Source organism: Apodemus sylvaticus, chromosome 13 (assembly GCF_947179515.1).
Source record: "Apodemus sylvaticus chromosome 13, mApoSyl1.1, whole genome shotgun sequence".
NCBI classification, from domain to species: Eukaryota; Metazoa; Chordata; class Mammalia; order Rodentia; family Muridae; genus Apodemus; species Apodemus sylvaticus.
Window position 1 is genome coordinate 79,078,147 of NC_067484.1, and position 20,852 is coordinate 79,098,998.

The window sequence follows — 20,852 nt, forward strand, 5'->3', positions numbered from 1 at the left end:
GCTGGAAAAGTGTCAAGAGATGGGATAGCCAGACCACAGACAGTGAGAAAATTAACCCTGAGCTGACTACATGTTAGCTGTAGGTAACCTATCCTTCCTAGGCAAGCATTTAAAATGCATCATGGTTGAGGAGAGTCTAGCTTTATTGCTTCCTTCCTTCCTTCTGTCAACTTCCATTGGCCCAGAAGATATTTCCTCAAGGACAATGAAACATTAACTCACTTTCATGTAAAAATGCAGTTCCCTATGGCTATTTTAAAATTTAAGGTAAAGATAAATGGAGTGGACCAGAGTACCTTATTATCATACTTGTCACCAACTGTCACAAAATCACATTTGGAGATTCTGATGACTGCAAAGAAGATATTTGCAAGTATAGTAATGGCTGTGCTAAGTATCTATGACATGAAAAGACACACTTGAAAACAGGTCTTAGATATGGAAGAAAATGGCTGGGTGGGCACCTGTGTCTGAGCTTTTTGTTGCTAGAAAACCTGAGCAGGGAATGACTTCTGTTATGAATAAAGAGGAAGAACTTAGTAGAAGATTACCAGGGGCCATAGAAAAGAGGGACATAGGCTCACCTAAGTCTATAAATAACATGAGCAAACTAAAGTATGCCACTTTGAGCTTATCTAATATTCTCAAAGTTCAGAGATATGTGCTCTTTCATAAGATTTTCTTTTGATTTGGACAGCATGTCCAAATACTAGAGGAAGCAGGGAAGTTCTTTTCAAAGAATTCTATGCTGTTTGTCTTTCGGAAAGTATATGTGGCTATAATAAAAGTCTAAGACTATAATTTTTTAAACCACATGTCTGTGTGTGTTTGTGTGTGCATATGGAGGTTATCTTTGTGTTTGTTTGTGTTGTGTGTGTATATGTGTGTGTGCGCGCGCACGTGCATGCGCGTGTGTTTGCATGTATGTCATAGTGTATGTGTGAAACTCAGAAGGCAACTTACAGGAGTCAGGTTTCTTCCTCTATCATCTGCGACTGGAGATTCAACTCAGGGTGTTAGGGTTGTCAGCAAGTGCCTTTATGTTATGAGCCATGTTGTAGTTCCCCGGGGCTATTATTTTTCTGATTTATTAAAGGTTGTTGAATTTTCTATTCCTTAATATTTTTAAAACTGAAAAATGTGATGATTAATCTTAATGACCATCTTGAAGCAATTTAGAATCTCCATGGAAACCAATATCTGGTATATCTGTGAGGGATTATCTAGATTAGGTTAATTAAGGAGAGAAGAACTGCACTGGATGTGGGTATACCATTCCATGGCCTGGGGTCAAGGACTGGATAAGAAGGAAAAAGACTACTAAACGTGAGCATCTATGCTTTTCTGTTTTCTGGAACAACATGACCAGCTGTCATGACTTTCTGGGACTGCAAAATAAAATAATTCTTTCTTGTTTTAAATTCTTTTCATTGAGTATTTTGTTAAAACACGTAGACACATAACTAATAAAAATAATGAAAATTGCTTGACATATAAAAGATTGATTCCTATGCACACTAAAAAAAAACATCAAATCTGTGAGCAGATGGATAAGTAGAATATCATTTGGGACTGTATTTCCCAACAGCTCACCCCTCAGTTCCTTCTACAGAACACAGAACTTCCTTGAAGGGTTCCCACCAGAGGATACCCAGCTTATTTTTTTTTCACTCTCCATAATTTGTGGTGGATACTCATAGATAAAGCTATTAAATCAACTAATCTGACAGAGATGTGTGATGACATCAATCAGGCATGAAGGTGTAAGAATTGCTCTTTCTAGTCTCATGATAAAAGTCACACAAGCCTGCTTGAATATTGTTCACTTCTGTATGCACAAAAGCCCCAAACAAGCAGTTATTCGATGACTGTTTAATTCAATTAGAATATGAAACAGAGAATAATTTTTCTGTGCATTTCAGTCCTATTTGTTAAAAATGAAGCATTTTCTGGGTCTGATCTGATTGTGAGGAAAATACTGTCCTATGCCCTGTGGACCTGCATTTAAGCCTATAGAAGCTGTGTGAAAAGCTGGGCATGCTGGTGCTTTTGTAATCCTAGCAATGTGGAGATAGAGAGGAAGGAGTCTGCCTTTCATCAGCCAGGTGTCCTGGTGAGGTAAGTGAGCTCTTAGAAAAGCAAGTCAGATAGCACAAGGGGGTGATGATACCTGAGATGGACTTTTAGCATGTACACACATGATGACACACATGAACACATAAGCACAGGCACAAATAGAGCAGTGTATTTTATTCTATTAACATGGTGTGTCATACTAGAATTCTAACCCCTTTCTCCAATTTCTTAGTCAAAGTTACTGCTAACCACCCATGTGGCCTGTGCCAGGCTACATTTTTTTTTTACTTATTCCTTTTATACCCTGATCAGTCATCCCCTCCCACAATTCTTCCCCCATCCTCTTGTCCTCTGAACAGGTCGGGTGCCAGGGTATCCCCTGACTCTTTGCTAGGCCACTTTCATTGTCTGCTGGCAGATAGTTCAGAAAATAAGAAAATTCATCTCTGAGGAATTTTTATTCCATTATTATTCAAGTCAAGTGAAGGTTGAATAAATTCAGAAAAATAAGGAATTCATTATTAAGAAAATGAGAAGTTGTGTCTGAGTTTTTCTTCCTGTTGTTTCCCAGTGGTTATTGGCACCTCCATTTTGCAGTGGTTTGGGGATTATTGTAGCGAAAATGTGGTTACAAAAATACAGCTTTGCTTCCAGTCATCACAACATGGACCTCACCATGTGACAATGCAATTTGTGTTTTAAAATACATATTAAATTCCAGTCCAGTCCCCAAAGCTGTGTTTCCTAGCTATCCCATCCTGCCACATACAGTTCTTCACTGCTTGAAGCAAACCTGATGTATGGAAATCAGAATTGTCTTCAACTCAAAGGTGATGCTTTCCTTTATAAGAGTATTCACCAAAATGTTCCTAAGAAATAGCTTCTTCTTTTCTGCATTTAAATGGTAATAAGACATTTGAAAGTACAGTCTGGAAAGAAAGCTTGTGACCAACTGTGCTTATAGAGGAAACAATGATAAAGAAATACATGTGAATACTGATTTCCATTTTTTCAAAGTGTTGCAATAAGTCACCATCACCATAATCCAATTAAAGAAAAGGTTGCCTTATAAAATATAGTGGAGTAATAGGGCAAAATTATTTAAAAATTAATTAATGTTAAATTTGAAACATACAGAGAGAGAGAGAGAAAGAAAGAGAGAGAGAGAGAGAAAGAGAGAGAGAAAGAGAGAGAGAGAGAGAGAGAGAGAGAGAGAGAGAGAGAGAGAGAGAGAGAGAGAGAGAGAGAGACTCCTTTTAAGAACTTTATAATCTAATCTCAAGGAGAGCTGGTGGGCAGCTGTTTAGAACAGGACACTGTGATGACTAATCATAGTTGTCAATTTGACACACCTGGAAAGAGAGAGTTGCCTCTATCATATTGTTTTATGCATTCATCTGTGGGTCATTTTCTTGATTAATAATTATTCCAGTTATTTTTGATCAACTTGACACCAACTAGCATCCCTTAGGAGGGAATGACTTAAGTTGAGGAATTGCCTCCATCTAATTGGCCTACAGGTAAGACTGTGGGCTCATTTTCTTGATTGATGACTTACGTTGGAGAAAGCCTTCCGCTCTAGGTAGTGCCACATTGGAAGGTAGTCCTAAGGTGTTAAAAAAAAAAAAGTGGCCATGGAGACCAAACTAGTAAGAAGCATTCCTCTCTACTCTAGTTCCTGCCCACATGTTGCTATCTCAAGTTTTTGACTTGCCATCTCAAAATGATAAAATGTAAACTCTAAACCAAATAAAGCTTTTTTCCCCCGGGAGCTTCTTTTGGGCAGTGCTTTATCACCATAAGTGATAAACAAGAACAGTGAGGCAGGGATGCAAGCCAACCATTGGAAAAGACACCCTTGGACAACTGGTCCTGTGCTGTATCAAAAAGTCCATAGAAAGCCAGTAATCAGGGTACCTGCTTCAAGCTTCTGCTTGAAGTCCCTACCTTGGCTACCCAATGTGATTCACTATGACCTCTAAGACAAGCAAATCCTTTCCTTCCAGTGATACTTGTGTTTGTGTTTCTTCTAACTGTAGCAAAGAAAGAAGGAAATCATCTTGGATAACAGACATGCCTACTCTAATCCCTACACACTGGAAAAGGGGGACACATTGTCAATCCCCCTGCCCTTTGTCTCACAGATGTTGAGATTATTGGATCGAGCCACCTCACTAGGCAGCTTTCTTATTTCTGAAAAAGAAAAAAAAATGATTCCAGGATGTTTCCATTCTGGCTTCTCTTTGGATTTATCCAATGATAAATCTACCAGCAGGAGATGAAAGAGGGAGAAGAAAACCATCTCCAGAGTATTCTTCCTCTGCCGCTCCCTCTGCTCTCACTATGATGCATCAGTGGGTAGGGCCCATATGCCACAATCCATAGCAAGTGGCTCTCTTGATCATCTGAGGGATGGTACTATTACTTACTGTTAATAGTCCGCTAAGGCTCAATTTTATTTGTAGATTCCCTTAAGTCTATTTAGTGCATAGTTTTCTTCAGCACTCCTGTTTTCTGCTGGGAAACTAGCCAATTGTCTTTTGTACTTTCATTCTTTTTGTCCACCTTCCCATTTAGGTAACAATTTATTACAATTAAGGTATGTCATTCTGTATGCTAGATCACGGAGGTGAAAATAGGGGTGAGTTGAAATGTTTTACTGGGGCTAACTCTGCTATGCATGTTGACAACAGTTCAAACCCAGAGTTTGCTGTAGGAGGCTGACACCATATAAAAGATAAACAGAAAGAAAAGGACAAAGGACAAAAAGGAAGAAAAAACAAGAAAGAAAAATCTGTGTGTGTGTGTGTGTGTGTGTGTGTGAGTGTGTGAGTGTGTGTGAGTGTGTGTGTGTGAGTGTGTATGTGAGTGTGTGTGTGTGTGTGTGTGTGTGTGTGTGAGAGAGAGAGAGAGAGAGAGAGAGAGAGATTCTCACTGTTCTTCCCAAACCAATACACATACACTCTGTCTAACCAGAAAGATTAAATTGAACTGCAAATATATATTTCCTTTTTTCAGTGTGGTAGTTTCAGTAAGGAAGTCAACATAAACTCTGATGACATTTGAATACATGGTGGTTCCCATTTATTGACCCATTTGGGGAAGTGGTGTCACCCCTGAGGGAAGAGGTGGAGCCTTGCTACAAGATGTAACTGGGAATAGGGTTTCAGTGTTTCTTGCCTCGCTCCTCTTTTTTGTTTGTCCTCTGCTTCACACATGCATTTAACAATGTGAGCTCTTAGCTTCCTGTCCTGCTGCCATACTTACTCCGCTGCTGTCATGTCACCCTGCCACGGACACTCATTCCTCTGTAACTGTGAGTCAAAGAAGCTTTTTCTTCTCCAAGTTGCTTTTATTCATGCTATTTTATCATAGCAACAGGAACATAACTAATGTACTGACCAAGGCATGAACCTAAAACTTTTGTTGTGTTAAATATGCAAAACTGGGCAGATATCCATTGCCAGCCATGGAACTAAACGAGCATTTCTAAGCTAGTTCATGAGAGCAGTTGCCAGAACAGCAGTCAGTGGAATATTTTTTGCCCTTTTAGGACTGATAATTATGGAAGGAGTTGCATTTCTGATGACATTCAGAGTCATAAGTAGGGCATGGTTGAGTTTCAGGAAATAAATGATTACATGCAGGAGGAAGTGTGGGAAACCTCAGGCCTTTCAAGCTCCTCCAAGTCATACTGTGCAGGCAGTGACTTCCTCCACCCCACACATGGTCAGACTGAGTTTGGTCCTGATGACTGGGAAGGTCTCTGCCATGATTTATATAGTGCCTTCAGATGTGAATGTTGCCACGTAAAGATGGGTTCATTTGCCCTTGGCTTTTTTGAAGTGAGGCATCATCTGTCACATCTTATGTCATTTAAACTATTTCTTGGCTTAAACCTTTCCATTTTGTTATCACAAGTAAGATTGCCTGCAGTTCCAGCTGGGAGCTATTTGAGTTCTCAGGTGTGTGTTCAAAGATGTAGAAGCATGTGCCAGGAATATAGGTTAATGCCAGATTCCAGAGAAATTCTGGAAACGACTCTTAGAACAGCTCAGAGTTTACATGTGAATTCTTTCTACGTGGATAGATGCCTCCCTTTAACACTATTCTTATGAAAGTTGGGCTAGAGTATGCTCATTTTTCATATAGACAGCATTTTGTGAGGATAATTCCCTCTTTATTCTGGTCATTTGTACTCCATGCTGTGGAAGCCGATCAGAATTATGCACAAATGTTCTTCATTTCTTCAAGCATAGGCAGTGTTCAGATGACTATTTTCAGACCCTATATCTAGCTGAAGAAGATGCTTGCTTTATAAAAAAAAAACAAAAAACAAAAAACAAAAAAAACATACGTTCTGTATTTGCTACTTTTCACATTGTTGGGGATCAAGTATGTGCCAGTAAGGCACTTAAAGAAAGAAGGCTGTAGTGTGACTCATAGTTTGATGATATTGTTCATTGTGGGGAGGAAAACCTGGTAAACCACAACAGGTCACAGATGTGGTACTTGTGGGCAAATTAGGCACCCAGCTGATTTTCTTCTTGTCTCTATGTCATGTAGACCAGAAAGAAACCTTTTGGATGATAGTACCCATATTCAGGGTCCATCTTTTTCCTTCAGTGAAACATTTCTGGAAGCAGTCTCATAGACATGCCCAGGTCAATCTCCAACAATTAATTTTTCTTAAGTAGAGAGTGACAATTTGTCATCACATGTTCTTCTATAGAACAGCTGTCCTTCTCTGCCTAAAACAAAAATTACTAAAATATATTATGGCTGGCCACCAGTCCTATTAATAAAAATATATTTATGAGCTGTTCCATATCCAGTCATGGTCAGATTGTGATTCTGTGGCTCTGGAACAGACAACTTTTGCTTCTATCTGATCATTTCTTGTTTATACCCATTCTCCAATGCTCATTGAATTCTTCAATAGAAATGTGTCTTGAAGCCATGGTCTCAGAATAATATTTCAGGAAAACATGCATGGAATTACACATTATTTTTAAAGATAGATATTAAACATAGACTATTGTGTTTTTACACTGAGGGCACACTTGGTAGTGATGTGTTGGGAGGTTGTGACCCCTGTGGAGTGGAGACCATGGGTAGAATATGAAGATTATTAAAGGCAGATCACTGATTGTTATAGCTCAGACTTGTTCCAGGTAGCAGCTCTTCTTGGTCATTTATGATGTAAGAAATTCCTGGACCACAAGCTTTGGTTCCATAGACAGGTCTGGCTTAGCGTCCACTCATTTCCTAATTTGACATATTCTGTCCCATAAAACTGTGAACCAAAATAATCATATTCTTAACTAAATAAAATAAAAATTAAATCTTTCAGATAGTTCCTCTTAGCTACAAGAAAAGTAACTAATTCATCATTCCAAATATTCTAAAAATTAAGTAACTAAATAATAAATAATATGCAGAATACCTGAAAAATGTCCCTTTGTCACTATTTCAATGGGGTCCTGAGCCATCTTGTGATAACAATCAGCTGATCTGGCTGCATTTCATGAATTCCTACTACCTCACATACCTCAGCAGTTACAGAAATGGAGATACCCTGTACTTCTCTAAGCAAAAGCAACTCCTTCAAGAGTCTGCTATTATGTCCAAGGCACCATGTCCAAAAAATCCATCACTAAAAATCTTGCCATTCAATTAAGTTCATATGATATTGTCTTATCCAGGATCCACTCACCTAGACATCATTGATCATGATAATAAAAAGTGGCAAAATATTTTGATAATTATGTAGATGTGGTCAGTGAAGTCATAGGTTTAAAATAGCTAGTTCATCTATAGTACCTGGATGAAGAAATACATAGAAAAAGGGAACAATGCCATTCTCGTTGCAGTTTCATGGACAGGAGGTTGCACACATGATTTTCCGAACCCTGGAAGTCAGTGTAAGTAGCTGTTGCCTGAGATTGGGCATATTAATATGTTTTCCCCAAATTTGTGAAGCCAATGGAAACAGAGAACCAATAAATCACTAAGTGGATAAATCTAGATAGATAAAAATATGTTACAGAGAATGTTAACATACAGGTAAAATTCATCTTGCTAATTCTTTCCTTCAATATCCTTATATGTCTCATTTAAAGACAAAGATGAGCAAAATAGGCCAATTCAATAGGTTGTTCATGAACACCTCACTTGCAAAGTCCAGATACCACCCATTTTAGGATCTTGTCCTTTGTTGCTCCTGTATACAAAAGATTTTCAATCCAATTTAGATGGAAATATGTCCCATGTAAATGTGGCTATGTTAGTTTTCACAGGATAACTGTTTGATAAATAATTGTCTTAAGTGACCTTCTGATCATTTTCTTGCAAGGCTGATTTTTGTTTTCTCTTTGTTCAGAAACATATATCTGTACAATATTCCCCCCCCCAGGATAGTAATTAGTAAAATTATGCTGTCTTAGTTTGGGTTTTATTGTTATGACCAATGCAACACTTATATAGGACAACATTTCTTTAGGGTTGGCTTACAGTTTCAGAGGATCAGTCCATTAGGCTCATGCTTGGAAGCACTCACTGAAGCATGAACTGACATGGTGCTGCAGAAGAAGGTGAGAGTTCTACATCTTGATCCGAAAGCAAAAAGAAGAGGAACTGTTTTCTGCAGTTAGTCAGTGGGAGGGACTTTTCTGCACTGGGTGTAACTTAAGCATAGAGTCCTCAAAGCCAACCTCCACCATGATACATATCCTCTAACAAGGGTACACTATTCCGACAAGGCCATACATCCCAATATTGCCACTTCCCATGGCGAAGCTTATTCAAATCACCATATACATTGAATTCTTTTTAATTCACATTTAATAGGCATTTTGGGGGTTGTATTTATAATCATAATTGAAATTTTTATTATGAAGAAGAGATTAGAATTGTTCACTACACAAATAACAAAAAAGTTATATAATCTCTATGTAAACTCAAATTAAACATAAGCTTCCTTTGCTACCCATTAAACAAACAAACAAACAAAGCACATAATATGGCTTCTTGAGCAGTTTTGAAAGATACGCAAACAAGTTGCATAAAATATACATCCTATCTTCTCTTCTATACTTGTCAAACAAACTGATGACTAAGGTGAGAAGTCCAGGCTATCTTTCTCACTCTCTCTCTGACTCTTCCCCATTTTTGAATGAGATTATTTTCCACATAAGCCTATAAACTTAGCCTTTGCCATATGTACAATTTATGTTGCAAATTTTGTTAAAACCTGCTTGCCACAATTTCTTCTCTTAATTTTCATATCTTCACTTTCTTTTTGATGTTGCATAAGTTTGGTGTACTGTATCACTTTTTTCTTAGAAGAGTGTGTCCTAGCTTTCTTCTGTGTTCCTTATTTAAAATAGTGATTTCCCTTCAAGGACCCTTCCTGCACATAAGGATTCTGACCCATTTCCTAATGGTTGGAAAGAATCCAGGCCAAACACCTTCTCAAAGACATTTTTAAAGCTCAATGAAAACACATTTACAGAGACCAGAGGTTAAGTGATTTTAAGATGTAAGGTTAGATGGCCTGTAAGTCATAGCAGAAAAGTTTATATGATTCTTTTTTTTGTCTTTTTTTTTATTCGATATATTTTTTATTTACATTTCAAATGATTTCCCCTTTTCTAGCCCCCCACTCCCCGAAAGTCCCGTAAGCCCCCTTCTGTCCCCCTGTCTTCCCACCCACCCCTTCCCATATGATTCTTAAACAACAGATGAAGTTTGGGTTGCGTGGCTGATTCCTAAAATTTTCCAAGTACAGAGAGAGGTGCTGCCTTTCATATAGACAGGAAAAGACGAGGCTGCGTAACTTTACTATGGTGAGGAGCTATAAAGAAGAATCATAAACTGGAAATTGAGACATTTGAAAGTTTCCAAAATGAAAAATTCATGCACAGCTGTTTCATTTTGAGTTTTCTCATTCAGGGGATTTCATGTCTGTAAAAGAAAACCAAAACAAGACAGGGCTTTGCAGATATCCTGCTTTGACACAGAGTCTCAAGGTTGAGTAACTAAGGCTTCCAGCAAGAGATGAACATCACTCTACCTTTTTCAAGAAACAAACAAACAAACAAACAATAAAAATATATAAGTAGAGTTGGTTGCCCATCAACAACAAGAATAACAAAGGAACCACATTTCTTTATTTTCAATGGTAGTCTTAGAACTCAGTTTACTGGATGGTTTATGAACTATCAATAAAAATCTAATTGCTAGCAACTACTGAGAGGCTATTGCCTTGCATATCCCATTAGTAGTTTCTACATGCCTCACATGACATCTTGTTTATCTGTAACAGGACAGGATCATCTTTGTACCCCACTTTAAAGAAGAGGGGCAGAACCACAGAAAGGGTCAGTTTGACCTTAAATTCTACATTTGAGACACAAACTCAATCATTTAGGAAACTAAATACCAGGTTTAAATCCTGCCCATTTTTTACTTTAAGTTCCTTTTCACTTTAGACCAACAAGAGAACATCCAGAGTTTACCAAATCTCTCTCAACATACCAGTGTCTTAATGTCTTTGTGAAAATCCAGCCATGAACAAATTAACTATGAAAATATAATGGACACAAACAAAAAGGTCACTCCAGTAAGTTCACTGCAGTGCAAAAGATGGCTACATTTGCAAATTAAATCTTTGGGTCCTTATAGAAGAATATTCACTCCGCTAATATGTGCACATTTATTTATTTATTTATTTATTTATTTATTTATTTATTTATTTATTTATTTTAAATATAAAATAGAAATGGATTTGGAATTACAAGAATATATTTTTCCCTTCTCTTTCAATTTCAGTAAAAATAATGACTTTTTCTTTTGTTGCAGGCTCCTAGGAGGAAGTCTCATAAGTTCTTGTAATTCTTCAATAGCACATGCCCATTAGAATCCTCATATATCATCAAACATGTATTAGTAGGCAAGGAAGAAGGCTGAGAACAGAGCATAATGTAGGGTTTCACTATAGACTTAATGGCCTACCCTCTGAAACTCACTTCCCCCTGAACATTCCAAAACCTCCCAAACAGCACTAACAGTGGGTGACCAAGTATTCTGGAAATTGAGTATTTAAGGGATATTTCACTACTAAAAGTAGTATGGGAAAGTGTCATCCTGAGTGAGGCAACCCAATCACAAAAGAACACACATGGTATGCACTCACTAATAAGTGGATGTTAACCCAAAAGCTCAAACTAAACAACTTACAATTCGCCAAGCTCAAGAAAAAGGAGGACTTAAGTGAGGGTGCTTCCATTCCTCTAAGAAAGGGAACAAAAAAGTTACAGGAGCAGTAAGGGAGACAATGTGTGGAACAGAGACTGAAGTAAAGGCCACCCAGAGACTGCCACCTGGTGATTCATTCTATAAACAGTCAACAAACCCTGACACAACAAGAAGTACATACCAAAAGGAGTATGCCATGGTTGTCTCTGGAGGGGCCCTGCCAGAGCCTTACAAACACAGAGGCAGATGCTAACAACCAACTATTGGACTTGGCATGGGGTCGTCAATGGAGGAGCTGGAGGGTGGTCCGGAGTAGCTGAAGGGTGGTCCGGAGTAGCTGAAGGGGTTTACAGCCCCATGGGAAGAACAATGATTTCAGCCACCCAGATGCCCCAAGACTCCCAGGGACTAAACCATCAACCAAGGGGCATACCTGGTTCCAGCCAAGAATGTTGCAGAGGAAGACCTTGTTGGGCATCAGTGGGAGGAATGGTCCTTGGTCAGGTAAAGACTCAACAGAGACCTGAACAAAGGGAAACTGAGGGAGGGGAGGAGGGAGTGTTTTGGGTGGAGACGCATGTATGTGGAGTCAGGGGGAAGGAGTAAGGGGAAGGGTTGGGGGCTTTAGGGGAGGGGGGATATCGGGAAAGTTTTTACCATTGGCAATGTAAACGAAGATAATATTCAATAAAAATAAATAAATTTAAAAAATAGCATGGGGGATATATTTAGCCAAGTAGTAGATTTTAGATAGGATCTGATTTCCAGAGAAACCATATTTGATTAAACAGTCTTGGATGAAAGTGGCTGCCACCTCCAGAGGGAATCTAACTGGGGAGCAATCACAGGACCAGTGTCTCAGTGGAGCTTCTTGAATGCCTCCTTGGTCAGGTTAGTGATGGTATTTGTTTGCTTGGCTGGTACTGCGTTGAGTCCTTTAGGGTACCATTTTAATTTTAAGTGTAGCATTTCCTGAACGTAATGATATAACATTGAATTATTAAGAAAACAGGGAGTATGGGTACTCTTGGCCATCAGCACACTAACTTGAGTTAGAATTCTTGCGCTGAAGAACTTGAAGCTGAGAGATCCAGACGGTTCCTTGCTCTCAAACTCTTTAAAATTTGAACTATTTGGTCTTCATTTTTCCCTCTCATCCAAGAGGGTATTATATGGCTGGTGGAAATGAGATCCTGTGTAACAGAACTCAGTATTTCATGTGTCAATTTTAAGAAATGTCTGTGAATTTTAGCCACTTTTGATGGCTAATTATACATGATGTTTATTTTAATTTTTATAAAATCATTAGGTAAAAATTCATGTATATTTTTAGATGACACATTGCAGGAAAAATGTCTCTTTTTGTACCACTGAATTTTTATTAATTTAACGTAATTAGAAACAACTTGAATGTTTGTCAGCAAGAGGAATGAGAATTGTTATTTGTTTGAATAACAGCCACAAAGTATAACTATCCACAGACAAGTAACACAAGTACAAATATAGCATTATATGATGTAGCACATTTTAAAACTTATGAATGACTTAAGTCTCACATTGACAAAGAATATTTAGGGACAATGATCTGATGAAATGATTGGTGATTTTTTTCTTGAATATATTCCAAGGACAATGTATGTGTGTGTGTGTGTGTGTGTGTGTGTGTGTGTGTATGTGTGTTATTTGTTGCTATAAATAACGGTCCTAGTGAAATGAAGAAAAACAATGTGTAGATCTTTTTAAAAGTTCATAGTTAGCAAAACTCATAACCCATTTTTGACTCTGGGCTACAGCATCTTATCTGAGTAACCATAGGCTATGAAGTCTGCCAGTGTCCATTATTTCCTTATTTGACTAAAGTCTCCATTGGAAGATCAATGAGGTCATACACAGAGGTTCTTCCAAGGATGAATCAAACCCACCTGCTGCTCAACTAGTACTGAGTTATCTTGTTGGTTTCTATTTGAAACTACTGAAAACCCAAGAGACAGACTCCAGGTGTCATTGTTCTTTCAGATAATATGGATGAGGATGGAGCCACTAAGCAAGGGCATGGAAACACCATGACCCATTATATATCTAGACTCTATATTGTTTCTTCGTATGCATGCCATCACCCTAAAGCTTCAATACATAATTGTATATGGCTGCTCCAGATCTGGCCACCAAGTTTATTTCCATGCAGTCAGAACAAGGATAGAAGTTTGATAAGGGTTGATAATTGCACAACTAACTTTACAGTTAAGACTATTCCTTCTACACAATCTCTCTGAAAAAAGCTCTACACACTCTTGAAAACACTCCTTCTTCAACTTCTACATGACATCATTTAGAAAGGAGACAGAAAATGTTAGCAGTAAGGTATCTCAGTAAAGCCATCATCAATAGCAAATATGTGTTCATAAGAATAGATGGAGAAGAGGAACTTGATAAATAGTAGCCATTGTCCTGTCCTCTGAAGAAAACAGGAAAGGAAAGATAACAGAATTAGCATAAGAAATGACTCCCAGGAAGAAGTAAGGAGAGGGCCCTGATCCTGGAAAGGCTTGATCGAGCATTGGAGAGGAGTACCAGGACAGAGAAAAAGGAGAGAGGTGATTGGAGAATGGGTATAGAGAAGAATGTTTATGGGACATATGGGGAGGGAGAGACTGGGAAAGGGGAAATTATTTGGAATGTAAACAAAGAATATAGAAAATAAAAATATATAATTAAAAAAGAAAGATAACAGAAGGAAGACCCCACACCTGTCAGAACCACACCCATACTGATGGCAGAATTAATCTGTCATGACAAATATGATCATGAAATACAAACCATCTCTGTGATAATTATGCTTCATTCATGTGTGCTGATAATGATAGATAATCTCTTTTCTAGATTATCTAATTAATCACTTGTGTTTCACATATCTACTACAATACCTCTTTTACAGTTAAGTTATCTTATGGTTTCCTAAATTTCCAAGTTAATGCTAAAGATTCAGTTCCAAAAATAAGATCACTTTTCATTCACAATCACAGGAAATGGGTGAATTGTATGTATAACAGATGAAATGTTAAAAAATGACACATAGAAGATCATCAGACAATATGTATTGACAAGTAATATTTAAAAGAATGTTAACATATTATAAAATAAGTAAAGAGGAAGGAAGGAAGGAAGGAAGGATGGAAGGAAGGAAGGAAGGAAGGAAGGAAGGAAATAAGGAAGGAAGGAAGGAAATAAGGAAGGAAGGAAGGAAGGAAGGAAAGGAAACAGAGGAAAGAAGGAACAAAGGAGGCTTGGAAAGAAGGAGTAAAGAAGAGAGAGAAGGCAAAAGAAAGGAATGGAGAAAGTATCACCTGACATTGAGGAAAATGATGGTTTATATTAAATAGATGTTTAACTCATTTTCAAAGATTCAAAATAGAGACTTATTTCATTCATAGAAAATATAGACAGACACAACAGTATTTGGCTGTATGTGAAGACAGGCTATTTAAAAAGGTAACTGAGATTAGATGATACTGAAACAAGATTTGTATGCTTTAAAAAGAGGGGGCTGATACACAAAATATATGCAGAATTCAATAAATTAGACACCAACAAACCAAATAACCCAATTTTTAAAAGGGGGTATAGACTTGAAGATCTAACCCAGATATCCCTCAACAGAAGAGTGGATGCAAAAAATGTGGTATATATACACAATGGAGTACTATTCAGCCATTAGAAACAATTAATTCATGAAATTCTTAGGCAAATGGATGGAGCTGGAGAACATCATACTAAGTGAGGTAACCCAGACTCAAAAGATGAATCATGGTATGCACTCACTAATAAGTGGATATTAACCTAGAAAACTGGAATACCCAAAACATAATCCACACATCAAATGAGGTACAAGAAGAATGGAGGAGTGGCCCCTTGTTCTGGAAAGACTCAGTGAAGCAGTATAGGGCAAAACCAGAACAGGGAAGTGGGAAGGGTTAGGTGGGAAAACAGGGGGAGGGAAGGGGGCTGATGGGACTTTCAGGGAGTGGGGGTCCAGAAAAGGGGAAATCATTTGAAATATAAATAAATATATCAATAAATTTAAAAAAAAAGTGATTACTGATCACAGGGAAAGTTAAAAAGGGGGGGTGGTATAGAGCTAACAGAATTCTCAACAGAAGAATTACTAATGGCAAAGAAGCACTTAAAGAAATGTTCAACATCTTTAGTCATCAGAGAAATGCAAATCAAAATGACTCAGATTCTATCTTACACCTATCAAAATGGCTGAAATAAAAAACTCAAATGACTGTTCATGCTAGTAAGAATGTAGAACAAGGAGAACACTCCTCCATTGCTGGTGGGACTGCAAACTTGTACAATTACTCTGGAAATTAACTTGGCAGTTTTTCAGAAAATCGAACTAGTTCTACATCAAGACCCAGCTATACCATTCCTGAGCACATACACAAAAGATATACCATCACACCACAAGGACCATTGCTCAATTATGTTCAGAGCAGCCTTATTTGTAACATCCAGAAACTAGAAACAACCAAAATATACTTCAACTGAAGAACGAATAAAGAAAATATAGTACATTTATGCACTGCTATATTACTCAATGATTAAAAACAAAGATATCATAAAATTTGCAGACAAATGGATGGAACTAGAATATATCATCCTGAGTGAGGTAACCCACAAAGATACATATGATATGTACTCACTTAAGTGGATGTTAGCCATAAGGATCAGGAAAACCAAGGTATGATCCACAGACAGAATCTAAATAACTAGGAAGTCCCAAGGTAAGTTCCTTGTATAGTACTGAGAAGGGGGAATAGATTAGAAATTGGGGGTGAATGAAGGGAGGGGAATTGTGTGAGGGAGGATTGAGGATGAGAATAGGAGAGATGAAATGGGGAGAGGGAGGAGTGGGAGCTTGGAGAGAAATTAAGAGGAGGTACAAGCTAGAAAGCTAGGACAAGGGAAACTCCCAGGATGTATGAGGATGACTGCAGCTAAGACTCCTAGCAACTGGGGATATGGAACCTGAAATGGCCACTTCCTATAGAGCTACTCAAGACTTGTAATAGAGGAATGATGTCACCATGCCACTCACAAAATATTTGACCCAAAATTCTCTTGCCTATAATTTATAAATGGATAACGAGGGAACAGAAATTGAGGGAATGGCCAACCAATAACTGTCCCAACTTGAGAAGAACCCCAAGGGAGAGAATCAACCACTGACAGTATTAATGATATTATGCTATACTTGCAGAGAGGAAGCTAGGATAACTGTCCTCTGAGAGGCTTCACCCAGTAGCTTATGGAACTCGATTCAGAGATCCACAGGCAAACATTAGGTGGAGCTTAAGAAATCTTGTGGAAGAAAGGGAGGGAAGGCTTGAAGGAGCCAGACAGGTTAAGGACACAACAAGAAATCCCATAGAATCAATTAACCTGGGCCCATAGGGGCTCACAGATACTGAACTACCAATTAAATACCATGCAGAGGATGGACCTAGCACTCCCCACGCAAATGTAACAGATGTGCAGCTTGCTTATCATGCTGGATCCCTAACAACTATAGTAGGTGCCATCTCAGACTCTCTCTCTCTCTCTCTCTGTGTGTGTGTGTGTGTGTGTATGTGTGTGTGTTTGTGTGTGGTTTTTTTCCAATTGATAACTTTCCCCTAAATGGGCTGTTTATCTAGCCTCAATAAGAGAAGATAACCCTAGTCCTACTGCAACTAGATGCGCCAACATGGGTACATGGACTATGAGAGGCTCCCCCTTGTCTAAGGAGAAAGGGAGGTAGAGATAGGGAAAGTGGAGGAGAGAGGGAATGACTGTAAGGAGAGGAGAGAGGGAAAGCTATGATTAGATTGCGATGTAAAGTAAATATATACTTTAATGAAAAAAAGAAGAAATACCAGAGAAGCTTCTTTTTCTCTTTATTTTCACTTAAGAGGGGCCATATAGCTCCTAAAGCCTTTCTTTCACCTCTTCTGAGGTAGTCGCAGATCTCCCAGGGGAGAGAGACTAAAGGAGAACTCCAGTTTAGATTCTCTCTACATAATGTTTGCTGTGGGTCTCTTTGCTCTGCACCTACTCCTGTCTGCTGCCAGAGGAGGTCTCCCTAATTACAACTGTACAAGGCTCTAGTCTATAAGTATAACATAATGTCACTAGGAATCTTTTCATATATATATATATATATATATATATATATATATATATATATATATACTACATATATACATATGCATGTGTATAGATATATGTATTATAAATATAGATTTTTTTGATAAGACAACTCTTGTAAAACCAACATTTAATTGGGACTGGCTTACAAGTTCAGAGCTTCAGTCCATTATCATCAAGGTAGGAGCATGGCAGTGCCCAGGCAGGCATAGTTCAGGAAGAAATGATAGTTCTATATCTATCCAAAGGCTGCTAAGAGAAGAATAGCTTCCAGCAACTAAGATGAGGGTCTTAAAACCCACACCCACATAGACACACCTACCCTAAGAAGGCCAGACCTCCTAATAGTGACACACCCTGGGCCAAGTATATACAAGCCATCACACCTGCTTTGTTGTGATACGCAGTATCTGGATTCTGGCCATTCAGGAAGTATAAGGCACAGAGAGGACACCAGAAGAACATGGCCCACCCAATCAACTAAGCTCACAGGATCTCACAGAGATTGAAAAGTCAAGAAAACGGCCTGCACCAGGTCTTCTGTGTGTGTTATGGGTGTTTTTCTGGGACTCCTATTAGTGCCAATGACTCTTTTGCCTGCTTTGACACTCTTGTTTTCCTATTGGCTTGCCTTGTCTAGCCTCTACATGAGAGATTTCACCTTGTCTTATTGTGCTTGTTTTGTCATTTGTGTCTTTCATCTCTTGGTAGCCAGCTCTTTTCTGAAGCAGAAACAGAGGTGGATTCGATCTTGGGAAAATGGGAGATGTGTGTGGGAGAACAAGGAGGAGTGGAGGGTAGGAAAATTCGTTGGGATGTATTATGAGAGCGAAGGATCTATTTTCAATTTAAAAAGAATGGCTAAGTGGAGCCAATCCATGAAGAGAGCTTTCTCTAACTAAAAAGAGAGTCATTATAGAAACAGCCATTTGAACCTTGCTCTTGGACTTGAACATTTGGCACTGTGACATTCTATTGCCCATAGTATGAGCAAAAGTCTTTTGTATTTTCTATGGCATCCCAAAGAAACATGGATACACATATTAGTTCTTTCACAGAGATGCTCTCCCTGCTTTAAGGGCCCTAATGGTCTTATTCTGGACCTCCTTAGGATGAGAATTTTTGGATGATTGACTTTAGTTCCTTATGCTCCCAGTAATGAGAAAGTGGTAAGCTGGAACTGGAGACCAGGAGATTGTCATCAGCTAGATCTTATTGACCTTCCCAAAATAATAAAAAGAAAATCTCTTATGGTTTGAATATGCTTGGCTCATGGGAAGCGGCACTATAAGGAGGTGTGGCCTTGTTGGAAGAAGTGTGTCACTGCTGACTTGAGCTTTGAAGACCTATGCTCAAGGTCAGACCAATGAGGAAAGGCACCTTCCTGCTGGCTGCCTGAAGAATAGAGTCTCTCTTGGTTACCTTCTGTTCAACATGTAGAACTCTGGACTCCTCCAGCATTATGTCAGCCTGCACACTGCTGAGCTTCCTGCCATGATGACAGGCGACTGAACCTCTGAAACTATAAGCCAACCCCAAAGAAACGTTGTCCTTTATAAGAGTTGCTTTCATTATGGCGTCTCTTCACAGCAATAAAATCCTAACTAATACACCTGCTATGATGCTGCCAGAGACTTGCTAGTGTGATTAAGGCCCTGCCTCTTACTCTTGAGGATACAATGGGCAACACCATTACACTCGGCATTTCAGCTCTACTAGTGGAATGTTTGTAAAGCGGTCAGAATAACTAGCAAATGACAAAATCCAACTCTGTAGTCTGAAACCAGAATGGCACCACTTTACTGTCCAGTAGAGACTGGCAGACCTTCCATAGTTACCCAGGTATTTGTGCCTGAGTACCTGTGTTTGTAGGTAGATTGATGCTTCTCTTCTCCTCCTTACCAGGAGAAAGAAAAATTCATTCTCTTAAATTCCATAACTTAGCTTACTAGGTTTTCCCTTGCACTAGAGACCATGTTCTCTTAAAAAACTTGTCATGCTAATATGTCACAGCCCAGGGTAATGTGTGAGAAGACAGATGCCTGATAACAAAGTACCATCATTTCAGCAGCACTGCAGCTCTCTGAATCAGACCCAACCACTTCATCCCGAGGCATTGTAAGGATTTTATTTTGGTTTAAGTAAAGTGAATGGGAATTTGAGTCTTCTAAACTAGTGATATTTTGTATATGTTAAGACAAACGTAAGGGTATGACTCTCCTAAATAACAGTATTTGGGTGACTTCAACAGATAAACAAAGATGGTATAACATGTAATAGGTTATTTCTTTTCTCAGGATAGCTGGCTAGAGATTAGTGCAGGACATTTGAAAAATAATATTTTCTGACATTAAAGTATTCTTGACTATTTTACAGGCATGAACTAAAGCAGTTCCCATTTTCCCATTTTTATCTAACACCCATGACTTTTAAAATAAGAATTGAGGAGTCTCAATATCAGGTGAAGGTCTTGAGATCATTCTCAGGCCAATTATCCTTGGTGTTCCAGAGAGGTCAAGTTCTTATCTAGGCAACCCAGAAGCCTCCTTGACAGTAGACATCTGAGCAGGGCTTTTTCAGGGGACATGTGTCAAACATCACAATCCCATAAGCACAGACAGGGCTACCATACAGTTTATTCCATGTGGGTGCTGATGCTTTTCACTTTACCAGATCTATCAGGTTTGTGGGTTTTTTCTTCTGTGTTTTTCTCTATCACGTCTCTATTTTGCATTGCTTAACCTAATTTTATATACCCTACATCAATAAACTGTGTGAAAGTCTTACTGTAAAAAGGGAAAGACTTTGGCTATTTTAAGACATGGCATTGGCTGAATGTTTTAATTAAAGTAATTATTCCAATTCTTGCTGTTACTGCCAACTCAGAATCCATTACTCCTAATAGAAAGGATAGTGACTTGCAGAGGTGAGGGAGGGGAGACTCTACTCTGATTTCTGTTTCTTATATCACATGATATTCAGAGCATAAGTGTCAGCAATCCACAAAAGCAGTGACTGTCCAACATGAACCTTACTGGTTATTTTAGAATGTGATTGCTGAATAAAGAATCTCTCGGCTCTATTGTAGGATAATTGGTAATTACCACAAAGTCTCAGATTAATAACCAATATTCTGACATTCCCAAGCTACCTTCAAGAACCCCCAGTTCCATAAGAATCTGCCTGTTCTAACCCACTCAACAGCCTTCTTATTTGTAGAGACAGAGAGATGGTGAAAAATGTAGAGTTTAAGATTATGTTATGTTCCAAGTATCAACACAAACAATAAAACAACGGGGTCATTTTCTCTGCAAAGATTGCCATGTTTT

General features: G+C 38.5%; 1 long non-coding RNA gene across 1 annotated transcript in view; it reads left to right on the forward strand.

The window, feature by feature from the left end:
• Positions 1–5,285: 5,285 nt before the first annotated feature.
• LOC127663787 (uncharacterized) overlaps positions 5,286–20,852 on the forward strand; it is a 46,392-nt gene continuing 30,825 nt past the window's right edge. Inside the window, exon 1 of the long non-coding RNA XR_007973017.1 lies at positions 5,286–5,392. This is a non-coding gene — a long non-coding RNA (uncharacterized LOC127663787). The remainder of the gene's footprint in view (positions 5,393–20,852) is intronic.